We start from the raw sequence: 18657 nt of genomic DNA, 5'->3' as shown, positions 1-18657 counted from the left end.
GGATCAGTAGGAACTTAAGGAATAAGACGTAATATTGGGGGTAAAACAGACATTTGACCCAGCCATTATTACGAACAATCTGTGAAGGGTCAACTTACTAATTATGGTTAAATCATGTGAACATAATATATCTACAGTGAGGGGAGTGCAACTATGGGCTTTAGTGGAGTGACTCATTAGTTAACGAATGAGGATTAATTCGGTGTAAAGAGTTTAGTCAATTAATCTCAGATCCTTGGAGCCCATGATCTATAGGTCCACGAGGTCCCCCTACTAGCTCGTAAATGGATTAGCCTTAGAGTAGCGTGATAAGTTAATTTGAAACGTTCAAATTAGTATTAAGAGAATTAGTAGTTATATGAGATATAATTACCCATTTAATTTTGGAATTAAACGAAATTGGAAAATTAATTAATATTTAAATATGATTTAAATATTAAATTCATAAAGGTAAAATTTGTGTAAAATTAATTTAATATTTGATATTAAATTAATTAAATTGTTTAATTAATTATTAATTATTAATTTTATTAGAAAATTAATTTATAAAATTAATTTTGTAAAATTAATAATAATTTCAATTTTTGAAATCAAAATTGATTTTGGAAATCAATTTGTAAATTAGAAAATTTGGAAAACACAAATTTGTGGAAATGTTGGATTTCTCCACTATCAACCAAGTTGCTCATAACAATCCCACTTGCTCTTGCTTCAATTCACGAAGCATGAGTTGCATCTCATGCAACCTTCTTCTATGCATGAATGCCCTACAATAAATAGAGAAGATGGAAGTGAAAATCAGGCATGCAAATTATTAAACTTGTTGAAGTTTTGTTGAAAACTTGTAAGGTTGAAGAAATGTTCTTCAAGTTGCATCAATAAGTTTCTTCTCTAAATTCCCTAGATTCAAGCTTATTTTGAGTCCCACAACTCAATCTAAGGCTTCAAGAGAATAGTAGGAAAGACCTTAAGGTGGTTCACAAGAAGAATTGGAGAAGATTTGCAGTTGAATTTGAGTTTCAAGAGGTTCTACAAATATATGACTTGAAACTCTTTTATCATTGTATGAGCATGCTTTATTTACAGCTAAAATTAATGAATTAGAATGTTTATTGATCCTTGTTGCTTCCGCTGTATGCTGATATACTCCTTCACGTAAAACATCTCTTTGCCAGAAAACCACCAACGTAGAGACAATTCAAATAACATATGTGACACTTAAACAAATATTACCAACCACATAGAATCCAACAAACTCCCCCCTTTGGTAATATCTTTTTAAGCAGTGACAAAAAAGAGAATTAATCAACATAGATAGGCACGCAAAAGACAATGTCATTGAAACAATACATAACAGTCTGAGAGACAATTCACACAAATCACAACAGTATCAGAAAAAAGAAATCAGAAACCACCACACCAAAAACAACTAAGTCCAAATGAGAAAGAAAACAACCAACAATCATGGGCAACACCCATCAACTCCATCTCATATTCATGTTATACTTTCCCCCCTTTTTTGCCATGCTTAAAAAAATGCTAAGAGAGGAAGCAGACAAGCAGTCATCAACAATCATCCACATCATCATTTTGTGCACCAGAGTTTCCACTATGATCAGGACCATCCAAAGAACCACGAAGAAAATTCAACATATCATCCACCCCAGTTTCGTAAGCAGAGATTTTTTTGATCAAAATGCCAAGATCTTTTGATCATTTGCCAACACATGCATCACCTTTTTCCCACAGGGAGTCAAAAGAAAATTTCTAACCGGACCATTTTCAATCATTGGAACATCAATGTGAACCTTGTCAGGGACATGTTTTCTCTGATACAATCTGTAGCTAAAGAACAGAGCAAAAGCAAGGGGTCTAGGCACGTTTGTGTCTAGGAAAAGATCGGGCTTTTGAGCACATAGAATCCACAAATAAGTCTAAGAAAACAAAAGGAAACTTTGGTGGCTTAAGAAGCAATATGACGTTTGATTTGATTAAGAATGAAATCACCATAGTTGAATTTTGCCCCTGTACCAATCTAAAACAAACTTACCAACGTAGTAAAGAGACCAGATTTGTGAGAAGATGGGCACCAATTTTTAATCCCTATCTTGTGAAACAACACATATTTCACATTGAGATCAGAGTAAGGCAATTGACCTTTCTTTGTCCAAGCACATTTGACTCCCTCTGTGAGTTCAAATACAAGATTAGACATAGATGGTCGTTGTTCAATGACATTTTCAGGAACTTGATGATTCAGAAACTTGTTAATGAAAGAGATCGAAAACACAAAGCAATTCCCTTTCACGTGAACCCTTCTATAGTCTGGGTTGCCTTCTCTATCAATATGTCGAGAGAGATTTACATAAATTTTACGAACCAATTGTGGGTAGTAAGGCCCAAGGTTCAATACAGAGTGAACAATATTGACCTTCACAAGTAAATACATAATTTCTAGACAGTCTTGCATTTGTTTAGAAAGATCTCTTTCAATAGAAATCCTCCTGTTTACCACAAACTTCCAAATCTTAGCATTATCCTCAAAGTAGAATGATATACTATCTAAAGGCATGGCTGGAACATCTTTCTTTTTCACTCTCCTCTTGGTCTCAGTTTTCTGAATATCCTCATCTGACACATCCTGAAGATCTTCTTCACATAAATTTTCTTCTTCATTAACTCATTCTGAATCAGAAACATCTGCATTCTAAACACTTGGTTTTGAGGTACCAACACCCTCACTAACACATTTTTGCTTATCCTTTTGCTTCAACCGACTATTCGGCACATTGTCATCAAATGATTCATCAGTAGAACTAAAAGAGCTCTTATTTGCTTTTTTTCTCCTCAAAATTATTTTCACTCTCCTTGACTTGTAGGGTTCTGAAGATCAAACAGAAGTTGGGATGATTCAAATTTCAAACACCATGACCCACAAGGTCCTTCATGGGTAATATAAGGGAGGTCTCCCCCTTCTTCTTCTTTCTTTTTGTTTTTGTTGTGCAAGTTGTTCCTTTTCGCTTTGCACCAAAGAAAGGTACAACATCACTTTGACCCAACGTCTTAGCATTAGGGTTATCATTTGCCTCAGTTCCCACAACACTTGCCAGAATAATTTTATCAAGGTTTTATGGTATGAGTACCTCTTCGAGTATTCACCATTTTATTTACAACTACCAGAAACACCCCTTGAATACAAAGAGAGTTGAAGAGATTGTCGGCAAATGCAAATTCAAACACCTCTTTCCCACCAAAATACAACTGATAGAAGTTATTAAGAAAAATAAAACTAGAACTAATTTTCAACTTACTTCGATAAGTGTTGCATCTTGTGATAATCTTATGCCACGTGTCCTACTTCTTTAATCTGGGCCTTAATCCTTTTAAAGCCCACACACTATACACAATTAGTTGCTATAAATCAATAATGCGAATACCCTAAGGCAGTTTGAAGTGCTTCAAAATGTTTAACATCAAAATCCTTTGTAAATATGTCATTAATTTGATTGTCAGCTCAAACATGTTCCAAGAAAATCTGTTTACTCTCAATCAATTCTCAAATGAAGTGGTGTATGATGTCAATATGTTTGTTTTACAGTGCTAGACCAAATTCTCAAAGATGTTTATAACACTCAAATTGTCGCAATAATGTCATAGCATCTCGCGTGACATCATACTTTTTTAGCATTTCCTTCATCCAGAGTAATTGAGTGCAACTGCTTCCCACAAAAACATATTCAGCTTCATCTGTGGAGAGGGAAACACAGTTCTACCTCTTGCTAGACTAAGACACCAGATTGTTCCCTAAAAAGAAACAACCACTTGAAGTGTTTTTTCGATCTTCTGAGTTCCCAACCCACTCTGCATTTCAATATCCTATAAGATAGTTGTTAGTATCAAAAGAATACAGAAGACCATACTCATAGGTACCACTTATGTACTTGATGATTTGTTTGGCACCTAGAAGATGACTAGCTTTTGGCTTTACTTGATATCTTCTACACACTCTCACTGAAGAAGCTATATTTGATCTACGAGTTGTGAGATACAAAAAAAACTCCCTATAATGCTTCTGCACAGACTTTCATCCACATCAGCATCATCAGGGTCTCGATAATTTGACATGTGTGAGAGTAGTAGTTCTTTATGCTTTAGCATTTTCAGGTCGAAATTTTTGACAAAGGCCTTCACATATTTGCTTTGGGAAATAAATATACTATCCTTCAACTACTTAATCTAGAATCCCAAAAAGTAGGTCAATTGATCCACCATCTCATTTCAAATTCTATATGCATTTGCTTGACTAAAAGATCAACCAATTTTTGTGACATTCCTCCAAGCACAATGTCATCCACATAAACGTGAGCAATGATAAGGCTTCCTCCCTCTTTCTTTACAAAAAAAAAAAAATTCTCAACCCATCCTCTCATATATCCACGCTTGAGAAAAAACTTAGTTAAATGTTCATACCATGCGGGAGGGGTTTGTTTCAACCCTTACAAAGCTTTTTGGAGTTTATAAATATGGTTTAGATACATAGGATCCACAAACCCCTTGGGTTGCTCAACGTAGGCCTTTTCATTAAGTACACATTTAGGAAGGCACTTTTGACATCCATCTGATAGAGCTTGAATTTCATAAGATATACAATACTTAGAAGAAGTCTAATAGCTTTCAGTCGAGCCACTGGTGCAGAAGTCTCATCAAAATCAATATCTTCTATTTGAGAGTATCCTTGAGCAACCAATCTAACTTTATTTCTTGTAACCACACCATTCGCATCAAACTTATTCTTGAAAATCCATTTGGTACCAATAACATTAGCAAACTCAGGGCGAGGAACCAGAGTCCATACCTGATTTCTTTTAAACTGATTTAATTCTTCTTGCACCGCATTTACCTAACATTCATCTTTCAAAGCATCATTGACATCTTTTGGTTCCACAGGAGATGTATAACAGATATTATCGATCATTTGTAAGTAAACCACCTTATCTTTCTTTCTAGTAGATACACCCGCCTCAAGGTATCCAATGATGTTACTAATGTTGGGGTTGGTGCCTTAAATCTCGTTGAGTCCTATAGTTTGTAATTGTATTGTACAAACATCTTATTTATTTAATAAAATATATGATGTTTTATTTCAATTTGAGTTGCATTAAGCACAAACCAATAAACTAACATCTAATGTTATATTGTAGCTTAAACATGCATGTAGAGACATATAGACCGATCATGTTTAAGTGATAACCTAAATGGTCTGTAGTAGATGGATAAGGTTGGATACCTTATCCTGGTGACACTACAAGTATGGTCTGCTTTGTAGATGTTACAATTGTTGTAAAGTGCTACAAATGATCTGATCCTGATCGTTCATGTGGAGACATATTAGAGGGGATATTCTATACAAATGAGTTTATATAAGATCGGACCATGAAATGTTTAGTCTCATTATATAACACCGTTCATAATAGAGAATTACATTTAACTAGAATGACAATAGGTAACATAACCTGAATTCTAAGTGAGTTATGAAATCTTGCATATGAAGGCGGTCCTTTGATTTGTATGGGTGAAAGTGGCCAAATCGTCGACTCAACGAGCCTACCATTTTGGGGATTCGTCTGATTGGGGAGCTAGGAACACAGCTACACAAGAAGGAATTCATTCATTCCTCAACATCGGAGAAGTAGATAAATTTCTCCCTTAAAGGTTGATTTTGGAGCTTGAACAATGTGACGCCACACCTTCTTCCGGCCAAGAAAGGTTTGATCATAGTTGGACTATGATTTATTGTTCATTAGAGGGATCAGTGGTACTTAAGGAGATAGATGTAACTACAGGGACAAAAGGATAATTTTGGCACAGCTGTACTTACGAGTAATTTGTGAAAGTTCATCGTACTGTTGACTAATTATATCCAATGGATACAAAAATATATTTGTAGTGCGAAGAGTGTAATTGTCGGTCTTTAGTGGAGTGCCTGACAGTTAACGGATAGTGAATAATTGAATAATTTATTTAAAGATTTTAATTAATTATTCATGTACCGTTGGAGCTTCAAGCTACAAGTCCTCGAGATCCCCTTAGTAGCTCAAATGGGAATAAATGAGAATAAGTTTTTGGATTAATTTGAATTGTCCGAATTAATTGAAGGAATTAATTATATATAATATAATATATTTATTTTTAATTATATAATTATTGTAATGTATTTAATACATTATAATATAAAGAATACTTGAGAGAAAATAAATATTTGAATATGATTTAAATATTAATTATATGAAATTGGATTCATATAATTAAATTTAATATAAATGAGATTTATATTAAATATTATTGTTGAGAGAATTAAACTATAGGTTATATTGTATTTGATACAATATTAAACTATAGGTTATATGTTATATTTGATATAACATATAATTTAATATATATTATATGATAAAGTGGTTAGATAATTTTATACTAAAGATTTTATTAAAATTAATTTTATTTTTTAAAAATAGTTTTAGGGAGGGAGTTGTAACTTACTCTTCTCTTTTTTCTCTCTACAACGTGATAGTGGGAGAGGGTTGTGTAATGGCTTATTCTTCTTCATTTTTATGTTTTACAAAAGGGTTATGTAAAAATCAATCGCTTTCTTCCTAACTACTGTCTTTTCTCTTCTCTCAATCACTCTATCACCCTCACCAAAATAGCCAGAGCCCCACATCCTACTAAATTCTCACCTAGAGAATATCAAGGTCTCATTCATGGTGGTGTCCAATTGGAGGTCGAGAGGTTTTTCATTGAAGAACGGTCTTCAAAGGTAAGAGTTTCGAATCTTTTTTTATTTATGTATTTCATTTGTGAGCATGTTGTATTTTTCTAAATTAAATGCATGTTTTTGTTCTTCTACTGTTAAAATTTGATATACTGTGAATTTTGGGATTTGGGTCTGATCCCCACTTCCGCTCAAGAACCTTTAATAGGGTTCCTTCTGCCAGATGGATAATTCTTTAAAATTCTGCTTGATGGTTGATTATTGCTCTTATGATCATCTTCACTGTCTGAAACAGACTCGACTGTAATGTCTAAAGAATTGTCATTAGCATTCTGTATGACTTTCAGTTTTGACTTACACACATTTGTGGTGTCTGTTTCATTCTCATCAATCTTTGAGTGAGTAACAAATTTTCCATCATTTGCATCATCTATAATAACATTTATTCAGTCAATGACACATTTGGTGCACTTATTATAGACCTTGTACGCAAAGCTATTGGCAGAATACCCCAAGAAAATTCCTTCATCACTCTTCGAATCCCATTTTTTCTTTGGATCACGATTAACTAGTATCTAACACGAACATCCAAAAATATGAAAGTATTTGACGTTGGGCTTTCTTCCCCTCTAAATTTCATAATTTGTGCAGGCAGTGATAGGATGAACTGCAATTCTATTATGAACATGACATGCGATACTCAAAGTTTCAACCTAGAACTGATAAGGTAGATCATATGCATGGAGCATAGACTGAGTCATCTCCTGCAGAGTGAGATTTTTCCGTTCAACGATGCCACTTTGTTAAGGGCTGATAGGAGAAGAAAACTCATGATGAATGCCTTCAGTGGTGCAAAATTCAATAAATTGACTATTTTCAAAATTTTGTATTGTTCATGAGATGGATACTATGAATGATTGTTTGCAATTAATGGATGGTTTTGGGATTGAGCAATATAGATCCATTGTTTAATTTACAAAATATGTAATTTTATGTTATTGAGTCATTCGTGATATTCCCAGTCTATTTCTAGAGAAAACGAGGCAAAAATAAGAAGAGTTTCGAAGGAGTTCGAAACTGTAAAGTGGGCGACTGTACAATAGCATCGTGACGTTGTGTCCTAGCATCGCGATGCTACGATGCAGCGGATGAAGAAAATCTTCATAGCATCGCACATTAGGGCATGACGTCATGACGCTCCAACACGGAGAGGGCGGACAGTCCAACCACGACTCGTGGTTTGTTGGTCGGTTCGGTTTGTGGGTTCTCTGGTTCGAGTTGGTTGGGTTCTTCTGGACTGGTTCATGGCTAGTTCAAGCAGTTTGCAGTCTAGTTCGAGCTATTCAAGGCCCAGTTCACCTGTTTTGAATCAGATGACTACCGTAGGTAACTTATAAACGTTATAATTTACTACATAGGTCAATTACATGCAATATTCGATTTTAATTTGTTTCATTTATTTATAATTGTTATAAGTAATTGAAATTATAAAATAAAATCAATAATTCATAATTACTTGCAAACTTAGGTTAAAATTTATTTTTTAAAATAGTTTTAAAATATGAATCATATAGATTTAAGATTACTTTTCTAATGAGATTAGAAAATTTAAGTTTAATCTTTTAATCGGTTTAATAGGATTAAATTGATTCTTAGTTAAAAGATTAACATGGTAACAAATGTATCTATAAGGGACCTTTTGTCTAAGATTAATTCTGTCTAAGTTGGGGTATTTAAGTTGACGAAAACGTAACAGCCCTACTTGGGAACTTACCTGGAAATGTGAATTAGATAGATTTGTTACAAGCATGCAATATTTGATTAAAGTTTGTTAAAGTGTTTAATAAACGTTAATCAAAATTGTTTAACTATCCAAAGCAAGTGTTGTTTTTGGGCAAATTAAACATTCACTTAGTTAAAATCAGTAGTCGGATTTTCTTAAGTTAATTAACCTTAAGTAAAACACTCAGCGGGAGGAAAATGAGATATATGATACTTCATTTTTTCTCTTCACGTTTCTCCCTAAAAGTTCACACCGTAAGATCTATACTCAATCTCGAGGCACCTTGAGTGTCCCCCTACGGATGGTATTTGTATAGATCAATATCAAGGTGAATGGAGAGAGTGTTTATAGTAAGTGGAAGTGGGACGTGTGACAACAAATCTCTCGGTCTCTCTCATTAGTTTGAAGTAAAGTTTCATGCACAGTCTCATGGCACCTTGAGTGTCCCCCTACGGATGGTATTTTTGCATGACGCTTTATTCAAACTCCTACAATGGATAGGGCTACTTTAGTTTCATGTCCCAATGGATTTTTTCCTACGGTTGGCTCATTGGGGCGGAACTTTAGAATCTAAAATGAGGGGTTACACTTACAAGAAATGTTAAGTGAGTTTAACAATTTCTGGACTGAACAATGGTGACTGGTAGTTACAGTAACAAGGAGTTGTTCTATCTATTGATTAAGATTGTCTCATTCCAGTGAAAGAGCACCTGATCACCTTGAGGTGGCCTTTGTCTTGTCTCACTGAAACATCATTGCAAAATAGATGACACATGGGGTACATTAGATTGTTTTGCTAAAATTGATTGGTTTTTCTAAGTGGTTTAATGCAAATAGACTAATATAAATAACTTGTATGGTTTCAGCAAACTTATTCAAAATGACTTCCGCAACGCTTAATTTACTTGCTGCTGACAATTAATGGGGGAAAATTATACTTCTTGGAAAAATACGATCAAAACAATCCTAATCATTGATGACCTCTGTTTTGTCGTAATGAGGATTGTCCTCCCATTCCAACTCCAAATGCTGGTCGAAATGTTTGAGAAGCATACGAGCGTTAGATATAGGCAAACGAAAAGATCCAAGCATACATCTTGGCAAAGAAGCATGAGCCCATACTCACGACCCATGAGATTATGAAGTCCCTGAGGGGAATGTTCGGACAACCGTCCACACAGCTCAGGCACAATGCTCTCAAATACATCTTCAATGCCCGTATGTAAGAAGGGCCATTTGTTCGAGAACATGTTCTCAACATTATGGTCCACTCCAATGTGGCGAAGATGAATGAGTCCGTCATCGATGAAGCCAGTCAGGTTAGCTTCATTCTGCAATCTTTACCTGAAAGTTTCCTACAGCTTCGTAGCAATGCTGTTATGAACATGATTGACTATAATCTAACCACCTTGCTCAATGAGCTACAGACCTTCCAGTATTTAATGAAAACAATGGGACAGAAAGGTGAAGCAAATGTTGCTTCATCCTCTAAGAAGCTCAACAGAGGTTCGACCTCTGGGACAAAGTCTGTGTCTTCTACTTCTGGCACCAAAAAGTAGTAGAAGAAGAAAGGTGGAAAGGGGAAAGCTAACCCACCAGCTGCTGCCCAAAAGGGCAAGAAAGCCAAGGTTGCAAAGAAAATCTGCTTCCATTGCAACCGGGAGGGACATTGGAAGAGGAACTGTCCCAAATACTTGGCGGAAAAGAATAATGCCAAACAAGGTGAATTTGATTTACTTGTTTTTGGAAACCCGTTTAGTGGAGAATGATGATCCGACCTGGATAATTGATTTGGACACCACTAACCATATTTGTTCTTCATTTTAGGGAATTAGATCCTAGCGGTAGCTGAAAGCCATGGAGATGACGACACGGATTGGAACTAGGCACATCGTCTCAGCTGTGGAAGTGGGAGGTCTCCAATTGAATTTACAGAATAAATATATTTTACTAGAAAATATATATATAGTTCCTGGTTTGAAGAGGAACTTAATTCATGTAAAGTGTTTGTTAGAACATTCTTATTGTATCAACTTCTCTATAAATAAAGTGTTTATTTCAAAGAATGGTGTTAATATTTGTTCTACAAAGTTAGAAAATAATATTTATGTGCTAAGACTGTTAGCAACTAAAGCCCTCTATAACATTAAAATGTTTAAAATTGCGGTAACTCAAAATAAAAGACTTAGAATTTCTCCTAAAGAAAATGTCCATCTTTGGCACTTAAGACTAGGACACATCAATCTCAATAGGATTAAGAGGTTGTGAAGAATGGACTTCTAAACAAATTAGAAGAAAATTCTTTACCTGTGTGTGTGTCATGACTTGAAGGCAAAATGGCTAAAAGATCTTTTACTGAAAAAGGTCACAGAGCCAAATAACCCTTAAAGCTAGTACATTTAGACCTCTGTGGCATGATGAATGTAAAAGTAAGAGGAGGGTTTGAATATTTTATCACCTTTTCTGATGATTATTTAAGATATGGGTACATTTATTTAAAGCAACATAAGTCTGAATCCTCTGGAAAGTTCAAAGAATTTAAGACTGAAGTTGAAAATGTTAGATTTTATGTCCTAAAACTCGTGGTTTGTAAACAATATAACTTATTATGAAAATTCAATAAAATTATTATTGAATATATTGTTTTTCTAGAAATTCAATAAACCTAAGTCCCTGACTATTATATGAGTACTTGAACTTTATGTGGAGACATACAAGTGGATCAGGTTCGAGTAAATAGTCAAAACGATCTATAGTATATGAATAAGGTTTGACGCCTTATTCTGGTAATACTATTAAATGTGGCCTACTCTGTAGTTGTTACAAAGAGTTGTAAAGTGCTACAAATGAAGTGATCCTAATTCGTTCATGTTGGGACATGAGAAGTGGGGGTGTCCTGTGCAAATGAGTTTTGTGCAAAATCAGACCACGAAACCAGTCACTCTTACTTTATAACGTTGTTTACTGTTTAAGACTGACTATTTCAAAGCGATGACTTATGTAACTTGACCTTAATCTTGAGCTAACTATGAACTCCTGTTTGTTCAGGATTATTCTTTGATCTGCAAACGGTGAGAGTAGTCCAACTGCTTCTACTCAATAAGCTTACCATTTTGGGGATAAGACCAGATGAATAGCTGGGAACATAGGGTGCAAGATGGAATTTACTCCTACCCGATTAGGGTTAGTAGAGAGGTTATTCACTTCAAGTGCTGATTTTGGGTCTTGAATAAGAGACCTCACCCTCTCATTGACCTGAGAATGATTCGATTTGTTAATTGAATCATAAACCAATTGTTCATTAGGGGATCGATGAGACTTAAGGAACAAGAGGTAATATCGGGGGTAAAACAGAGATTTGACCCAGTCGTTATTACGAGCAACCTGTGAAGGGTTAACTTACTAGTCATGGTTATATCGAGTGGACATAATATATCTACAGTGAGGGGAGTTCAACTATGGGCTTTAGTGGAATCACCCATTAGTTATCGAATGGGGGTTAGATCGGTCTAATGAGTTTAGCCAATTAATCTCGGATCGTTGGAGCCCATGATCTGTAGGTTTACGAGTTCCCCCTACTTGCTCGTAAATGGATTAGCTCTAGAATAATGCGAAAGTTAATTTGAAGTGTTCAAATTAGAATTAAATGAAATTGGAGAAATAATATTTAAATATGATTTAAATATTTGAAGATGGAATTGTGTAAAGATTAATTTAATATTTGATATTAAATTAATTATAGTTATTTAAATTGTTTAAATATTTATTTATTAAGAAAATTAATTTATGAAATTAATTTTTGTAAAATTAATAATATTTTTAATTTTATTAAATAAAATTGATTTATGAAATTAATTTTGATAAAATTGAAAAAGAAAAGAAAAACACAAAGTTGGAAAATGGTTTTTCCCTTGTCTTCATGTAGTAGCTCACCAACAACCCACTTCTTTACTCTTTATTAACTCCAAGCATGAGCTGCATCTCATGTAACAAATCTCTTTGCATGAATGTCTCCAATATATTGAAGAGATTAGAGTATTTTGAAGGTAATGCAACCAAATAAATTTTTGAGAAAAATTCGTGAGAGAAGAAGCTGTTCTTTTGCTGGGTTGCTACTGTGTGTTTCTCCAAATTCCCTTAATTCTAGCTTATTTTGAGTCCCACTACTTAATCTTGAGCACCAAGAGGATAGTAGGGAAGATCTTGAGGTGGTCTACAACAAGATTCAGAGGAGATTTACACTTGGATTCGAGCTTAGAGGAAGTTCTTCAAAGGTATGTCATGAAACTCATTTATTTCCGTTGAAGCATATTTTCTTTTCTATCAAAATTAATGAATTAGAGTGCTTATGGATCATGGTAACTTCCACTGCGCATTGGTACCTTCTAACAGAAAATGCATTAAATAGAACAATTAAGACATTTCGATCTGATCGAGATGGAGAGTTTTTGGATCTTACATTCTAGAACTATTTGATAAAGCATGGAATTATATCCCAACTCTAAGCATCTGGTACACCTCAGCAAAATGGTGTATCAAAAAGGAGAAATCGAATCCTATTGGACATGGTTCGATCCATAATGAGTTACGCTTCCTTACCTTGTTCGTTTTGGGGTTTTGTAGTATAGACTGCAACATATATTTTGAATTATGTTCCGTTCAAGAGTGTTACTAGAACACTTTTGGAATTATGGAATGGTTGTAAAACTAGTTTACATCATTCCAAAATTTGGGGTTGTCTAGCACATGTGCTTGAGGCAAATCCCAAGAAACTGGAACCATGTTCAAAACTATGTCTATTTATAGGCTACCCCAAAGGAATGAGAGGTGGTTACTTGTTTGTCCTTAAGGAAAATAAAGTGTTTGTGTCGATAAACGCTACTTTTCTAGAATAATACCACATAAGCGAGCACAGACCCTGTAGTAAGAATGTGTTGAATGAACATTCCAAGGAATCTATTGAACCTTCAATAAGAGTTGTTGAAGAACCTGAAACCTCAACAAGAGTTGTTGAAGTTGGATCATTTAGTAGGTCAAATCTACCTCAAGTGTTGAGGGAGCCTCGACGCAGTGGGATGGTTGCGAACCCACTTGTCTGTTATATGGGTTTAACGAAAATCCTAGCTGTGATAGCTGACGAAGATGTTGAGGATCCATTGTCTTACAATAAGGAAATGAAAAATGTTGATAAAGATGAGTGGATCAAAGCTATGGATCTCGAAATGGAGTCAATGTACTTCAATTCAGTTTGGATCTTGTAGATCAACATGATAGGGTTAAACCTATAGATTGCAAATGAATCTACAAGAGAAAACATGATGCTGATGGGAAGGTGCAAACTAAAGGCTAGACTATTAGTGAACCCTTCATTGGGTTCCTTCCCTCAGAAGCCAGTAATTGTATCAATGAGCTAGTCATGTTGAAAGTATAAACAAATTCTATTAGTGAATTGCTTTTAAATCTTATTATTTTATTCGCAACGATACTTTAGTGGGTCAGAATAGATGCTACTACGGGGCAGTCAAATACTCCTTCATTTAAGCAAGACTTTCTTGACTAAATACTAATTATAGAATAACTCATATTCCTATAGTCATTTAGTTGTCGTTTTTTGTCAATAACTTACTAACACTTAGTAATTCTTGTAAGTGTAACCCTCCATTTTCAAACCTCAGAGGTTGACCCTAACAATGCTACTGAATTGGAGAGTCAAGGTTGTGAATCGACCTAAGAAATCCTATCCATTTATAGAGTTTGAGTTATTTCAAATCCCCATGTTACAACCCTTCTAGGGGATAGTCATCGTAAAACGACTAACTTATCTTGCATAAAAACGACAAATAGGTACAACATAGGAATTTTACGGTCCAAACTAATGGAAGAGACTGCAAGACATGTTGACACACATCCTTCACCCACTTACTATGAACTACTTTCCCTATTCACCTTGCTATTGACCCATGCAAACACTTTCCAAATGGAGGACACTCCCAGGGCGACACGAAGCCGAGCATGAATCTCACGATGTGAACTCTTAGGGGCGTGAGAGCTAAGAACAATATATCGTATATGTTATTGATCTCCCACTAAAGTGTTCTGTTTGTTTTGGGTAAATATTTACTTAGGTATATTCTGGCTAATAAAACAACCTAAGTCTAGGTGATTTTCTAAGTATAACATTTATATTTGGATTTAACTTACCATGTCTAGGTGATAAACCAATTTTAAAACCTCACATCGCACATGCATGCTCAAAAATTCGGGTTAACAACGCTCAATTATTTGGCTATAATCTCCAGGTAGGAGATGTTTCGTAAACCGTCAACTTAAGTACCTCCAGCCTTAGATAGGATTATAAACCGGTTGAGTTTGTAACCAGAATTTTACAAGATAACGACCTATTTTAACTATTAAAATAAGTTATTATTTTTTAACCCTAGGTGAACATGCATCTTATCTTTGTTGTGGATGTTAAATGTATAATCCATTTTATAACAACTTATAAAACTATAGACATGCTTTACATCCACAACATACATCAAGCATTTCAACATTTAATATAACTATTTATATTAAACACTTGAAACCCTAACACATGCAATACATTATAACTATTTATACATATTTTCAATGTATGCTACATGTTTCCTATGGTGGGATTTTAAATCTACATGACATACCATATGCACATACAAGATTTATTTAGTTATAACATACATTCATAATGTATAAATAATTAAACACACACTGATATGGACCAGTTTTGACATCATAAGCAAACAATCAACCTAAATTATTACAATAATAAATGGAAAAAGCCTTGAACTGCCACTGGACTTCATAAACAGACTCGAACCACCTGAACCGGACCTTCATCAAAATGGGCTGAACTGGACCTCCAAGACCCGAATCGGTTCACTCGAACAACGTTGTAACACTTCATCCTAGCGTTGTAACGCTAAGGGATATCTTCTCTGATCTGGACTGAACAAAGAGCAACATTGCAACATGATAACTGGCAGAAATGCCAGTTATTATAAGCCTTTTATTTAGAATTATGAGAACTAATAGATAGAAAACGCAGTGATAATACTTAGAATTTGTGAAAATTTGAGTTTTGCGTCGATAAGCACCTAAAACCTCACTGACCTAATATTATACGTTATTCTGTGCCAAAGTGTTTATTTTTTTAGCTATCGCAGGAATCAAACACATGCGTTTATAATAAGCAATCACAGACAAACGCATGCGCTGAAGTCAGACGACCGCAAAAGACGAACGCAGACGGCAACCCCATGCGTCCAACGCATGGAAGTTGTAGTAACCCTATGCGTCCAACGTATGGAGAACGCAATGAACAAATAGAGATTGCGGCCATGGAGTGACAACCATAATAGAAGATCGCAAGATGGGTAGAACGCGTTGATAACTTTAGCTAAAACAACTCGGACGCATACCTTGGGAGTATCAACAAGATAAGGCGATGTGACAACGACCATACTGCGACAAAAGCAACAGTGAGCCATACCTTCATCATTACAGCTGTCGCCGTCCAAGTTCTATAAATGGCCTTTGAGACCTTCATTTTGAGACATCCGAGCTTCTGCCTCAAGGCAGAAGTTTGTGATCACATATGAGAGCTTGAAAGAGATTTCCAGTGAGAATTCTTCATCTCCACAGTCTAGACCTAGTGACGATCGGAGCATTCACCCGAGATAGAGCTCGAGAGAGACATCTCCACCATTCAACCATGGCACCACCGACAGCCTTGACGCAGATTCCTTCATCTCTCTTCTAATCTCTGTATTGTATTACATTTTAGCTTGAGATGTTAAGATATTTTGTGATCAATGAAAATCTTACTTCCTTCATTCTCGTTTTCTTTATCATCACCATCTCTATCATAGTTTATCTTAAGCGTTTATTTATCAAAGTCAATCGTATGCTTAATCGTGTAGCCTAGAAATTAGGACACATGTAGCAACCCACCGAGAGATGTGTGTTGTGCGAGTATAGTGAGTTACTCCTCTTTGCTTGGTGAAAGACTGTGGCAACGCCTGTCTATGGGATGTTGCATTGCTCGTCAATAAGTTAAGTAGCCGCATCTAACTACCTGAGAAGGTAAGAGATGGAACGCACTAAGCAAGGTTCGTATTGTTCCTAGAGATAGGTACATTCTTATGCTCGACGCAACCATGCACTATAGAGATATAGTCATGCGGCTGACCACCTAGAGGTGTGATGCGTTAGTGCAACGAGCTGGGATTACTCGGGCGATTTAAGATAGTAAACATTACTATGCGTTAATAGTTATTGTGTCTCTACCTATTCTCATTGCAATTCTTCTATTGCTCAATCTGTTTAGTTAGGAGTAGAGTAGTGTGTAAATCATTTTAAACCTTATTTGCTTTATTGTTATTCTTATTTATCGCCTCAAACGCATCACCTCACAAATATTATTGAGTGATAAGTCCCCGTGTTCGACCTCGGATTACTCGCAAAACTTGCGTTTGTGTTATACTTGGCGCAAGCGTAAGAAAACTTATGATAGGAATGCGCGATTATTGCATGCTAAGATTAACGCATCATCCTTCCGACGCATGACCTCAAACGCATGGGAGCAAACGCATCGGTCATTTCTAACGCATTATTTAATGTACAACCCCATTCGTTCTTAAAAATAAAATAAAACAAAATGCGTCCCTAAATGTTCCCAACAAGTTTTTGGTGCATTGCAGTAGCTTCAAAACTGAAACTCTACAATTGAATTTTTTTGCTTTTTTTTTTTCAATTACAACCTAATTGCAACTCTATTGACTCTAACAAATTTATAAATACTTAATCACACATTAAGGCCCATAAACAAATAGCCAATTATAACAATTAACACTTAATCGAAGAAAAATTAAATGCCAAAACTGAAATTATCCATATCAGCTCCCATTTTCATACAACCTATGAAAATCACCCATCAAGCTAAAATTAACACGAATTGAGTACTTAAATCATGCTTTGATACCAATTGTTGGAGTTAGCGTGCAATTAGCGGAAGCAAACGGAATCATTAAACACTCCAATTCAATCAATTTTAGCAACTAAGCAAGCATGTTCATAAATTGAAAATAGGGTTTCAAATATATACCTTTGAAGAACTCTTTAATCTTCAAATCCAATTTTAATTTTCACTTCAAATGCTTGTATACCACCACTTGATCTTCCCTACTATCCTCTAGGAACTTAGATTGGATTGTGGAATCCAAAATGAACTGAAATTTGAGAGAATTTTATGGAGGAAAAAACTGGTTTTTCAATTTTATGTTATTAGAATCAAATTGGGTGCTTTTAAATAGTATTAATTTTTTTTATTATTTTGAGTTGAATTTATTTGCATGAATTTATTGTTTAAATTACTTGTTAGTCAAAAGTTTGTTAATTTGTTTAATTGCGCCCCTATTAGTGAAAAAGTTTTAATTAGTTTTATTAAACTCTATTCAACCTCTTAGGATTGTCATACCGATCCTACAAAAGTTGTACGCTTATGCACTATAGGACAAGTTGTGTCCAAGAATCTAATTATTATGTGCAAGTCGATCTTTCACGAGTTGTCTTTAATTATAGCTAGGTTAAAAGTTTGTTTTATGCATGTAATTACATCTTGCACCTTGATGTGAACGCTAGAGCACACTTCAAATTACATAAGATTTGATAAAAAAAATGAGAGAAAATTTGAAAAGATATAAGATTTGATATAATATTTGGAAATATTAAATAATATTCGAAAAAATTAGTAGAATTTCGGTTTAAATATTGTGTATTTAACAGAGAAAGTCCAAAATAATTTTGGTGGTCGATCTCGACCGGGAAGGATTGAGAAAAATTAGTTTAACGAATTTTTAAAAAGGGTGCTAGTTTTGAAAAGTAAAACTTATTTATTTTTGGCCATTTTTCCTAGTCTGTTAGAAAAGGGCTATTTTTTGGAAACCAATTCCAAAGTTGAAAACGTAAAAATGAAAATTTGAAATTTGGGGCATAACTTTCAAGTATTTTTTTTGGTAGAATTTAAACTATTCTAAAATCAAAATGGAAAATAGGAAATTTCTATTTT

This window comes from Benincasa hispida, chromosome 6, assembly GCF_027475165.1.
Source record: "Benincasa hispida cultivar pf3 chromosome 6, pf3_genome.v1.1, whole genome shotgun sequence".
NCBI lineage: Eukaryota > Viridiplantae > Streptophyta > Magnoliopsida > Cucurbitales > Cucurbitaceae > Benincasa > Benincasa hispida.
Note: the sequence above shows the minus strand (reverse complement) of the source record.